We start from the raw sequence: 3,213 nt of genomic DNA on the forward strand, positions 1-3,213 counted from the left end.
TGCTCTCTCTCTCTCTCTCTCTCTCTCTCTCTCTCTCTCTCTCTCTCTCTCTCTCTCTCTCTCTCTCTCTCTCTCTCTCTCTCACTTTGGCTGTGAGCTGCGGGCGCCTGATAAGCCAACTTCCCCCACTATCATCACTTACAGCGCCCATCGTAATGTAACCGGGGTGAAAAGTGTGTTATCTTTACTTAATTATGAATGTTGTTACATCAAGGCTGGAAATTCGTGTTTTTTGTATTATAAATATTTATATTATATTTCCATTTAATCTTGTGGACGTGCAGATTCCCTGTCCTCCATCAGGGGGTGCTGCAGCACCCTCAACACCCCTACTTCCCACGGCCCTGGTAGTAGTAGTTTTATACACTAACCCCTAATTTCCACCGGGTCCGTCTGCGTCGCGTTCGCGTTACGGCTGCGTTAAGGCTGCGCCGCAGCATTCGCATAGCTCACGGCCACTCTAGTCAATGGGTGCTATTCCACCACAGGCGCGTTACGGCTCAGAAGCGTCCCAGAAGCGTCCCAGAAGCTTCTCTAAAATAACCCGTACCCCTAGTTTCCACCGGGTCCGTCTGCGGATTTAAACTGGAAGATAAATATAGCTAGTTAATATAATAAAATGCACAGTAACAATACAAATAACAACCAACCTGCAAATCAACACATCAAAATAAATATATGATCTAAAACCGGTGCATTTGATTTAAAATAAAAGTAATAAATATATTTCAATATTTAAATGGAAACAAAAACAGTAACACTATGTATGATAAGAAAAAGGCAACAAAGAAAGTGTTTTGGGTTTTTCCTTGCTCATGTCCATAATGTTTCCCGCTGTGTAGCTTCCAGCCTTTCCCAATCTGGCCTGCATTTCTGTCTTTTGAAGCCACTTCTTGAAGCAAACTGAAAAGAAATGTACAGATATAAGTAGGCCTACACTGTAAAAAGAAAACTTAACATTTACGTTAACATTTGGACTGCTGTGGTTGCCAGAACCGTTAAAGTATGGTAAAATACATTACAAATTACAGTTGGTTGGCATCTAGACGTTACAGTCAACAATTGCTTATGGTGAATTACAATGGCAAAAACAAATAGAGCTAGTGTACACGGTGCAGCTGTATTATCTGGGGAATAGAAGAATCGGATCAGGATTTGGTATTGGCAGACAATCAATATCAAATGAATCGGATCATTCTTATGAAGGTAGATATGGTGCAAAATGCGAGAGCTTGTAAAACCTGATGTGAGCACTTGCAGAAAAAAGATCTGAGCTTGTGTGCATACATTTACACTTGTATAAAATATCCACGTATCTGTGAACCAAATTTGAAGTCACAGAAAGAAAGAAAAAAGTGTTGTAGCTTCTAGAAAAAAATGAACTTGTGATGAAATGTTCACTGGCAGAAAAATATATATTTTTTAAATATATTTTCCATTACAACTGAAACTTCGTTATTACAACCTCTCAAATCAGTCATTACAACTTCACAGATCTGCTCTGTGCCAGTATACATGGAGGAATCTGCGGCCTTGACTTTTGCTACACTTCTTGCGATGAATGTGTCGCTAAAGTAATTTTCACCTGTAGATGTGGGGGGAGGGAGGGGGGTTGGAGCGAAGGGGCGGAGCTATCAGAACAACGAGGCGCAAACTTGGGTCTGTCACAAGAGGCTTCTCAATTCTTAAATTTCCCCTCCTCGACTCCTCGACCCCTCGGTCCTCCGGTAGTGACCCAGAAATTAATTTAATTTGTTTCCTATTGCCAAAACCTCCAGGGTTGTACACAGTTTAATACTGTCAACTTCTAATTTTGGGAAAAACGAAAACGTCTTTTAAAACTACAATTCCCAGTAGAGACGTGCCATAGAGAACATGTTGCGAAACACAATAGCCAGCATTTGTATTTCTGGGGGGGCGTTCGAGTCCAGTTTTGAATAGTCTGCCGTGGTTTCGTTCCATTTCAAAGAGCTTGACGCTCGGTCCCAGAGCTTGAAGATTAATCACGGGGTTTGTCAACGGGACTACTTCCCAAACGATAGCTGGGGATTATGGGTAGTGTAGTGTCTTCGGCCATCCTAAACTCTGATTGCGACTAAAAAATCCAATGATCGAACATGAAAACATTCCCAGTTAAACATGCAAAAACAAATCGCTAAATAAAAAGATAAAACACTGGCATGTAATTCACGTTAGAATAAATAGAATGGTTTTGAATAATAGATGAGAGTAAAATCTACGTCACTTTACAGCCCCGCCCACTTTTGGGGAAACAAACGCTGTCAGTTGAACGGCGATCAAGCCTGAAGCCACAGAGATCTTCTGTTACTGTCCTTTCTTCTTAGAAGAAGTACAGAAACACGTAACTCTGGATTTGTTTTAATGTTTGAGTTTCAATAAACGACACAGCAGCTTTTTGGCATGATAAAACTATTATTTTCTGCCTCGCTCATGAGAGTAACAGCTGGAGAAATTACAGCCTCGCCTACTGATTTTAATTTAACTAATATATCGAGCCCGATTGTCGATTTCAAATGTGTGCTCCAAAATGATATTTATAAATGACTATTATCATTATTATAAGCAAGACAATAAATGGCAAAGATATGTAGAAAATAAACGTATTTAAGATACGTTCATAACAAATGTAACGTGGGAGAAAATACGTTTCCAGCTAAACGTAATTGAGAATGCAGTTTAGTTCTGTGGGAATTTTTAGGAGACAGGGTTGGATTTTTTTTGGATGAATTTATGTTTCATCCAATCAGAGAGCTTGTTGACTCATCACAAGGTTTGTCAAAGCGGACAGGCGTCGTCACAACAATAGCTGGGGATTGTGGGTAGTGTAGTCTCTTTGGCGCTCCACATTTCAGAGAAAACAAGTTGTTTCTCAGAAATGAAGGGACATAAATGGATGCGGTGCTTCCATGAGCGTCAAATCCCGCCGCCGACGGGAACACATTGCAATCAGTTGAAAGCTCTTTGCGTCCGTTTATGAAGCTGAAGGAGCTGTATGGGTTCAGAACAGTCTCATAATACACACATGCACACAGAAGGACTGTGTGGGTGTGTGTGTGTGTGTGTGTGTGTGTGTGTGTGTGTGTGTGTGTTTGAGTGTGTGTGTGTGTGTGTGTGTGTGTGTGTGTGTGTGTGTGTGTGTGTGTGTGTGTGTGTGTGTGTGTGTGTGAATAAAACATATAAAACTGGGTTTAC

This window comes from Notothenia rossii, assembly GCF_949606895.1.
Source record: "Notothenia rossii genome assembly, chromosome: 3".
Lineage (NCBI taxonomy): Eukaryota > Metazoa > Chordata > Actinopteri > Perciformes > Nototheniidae > Notothenia > Notothenia rossii.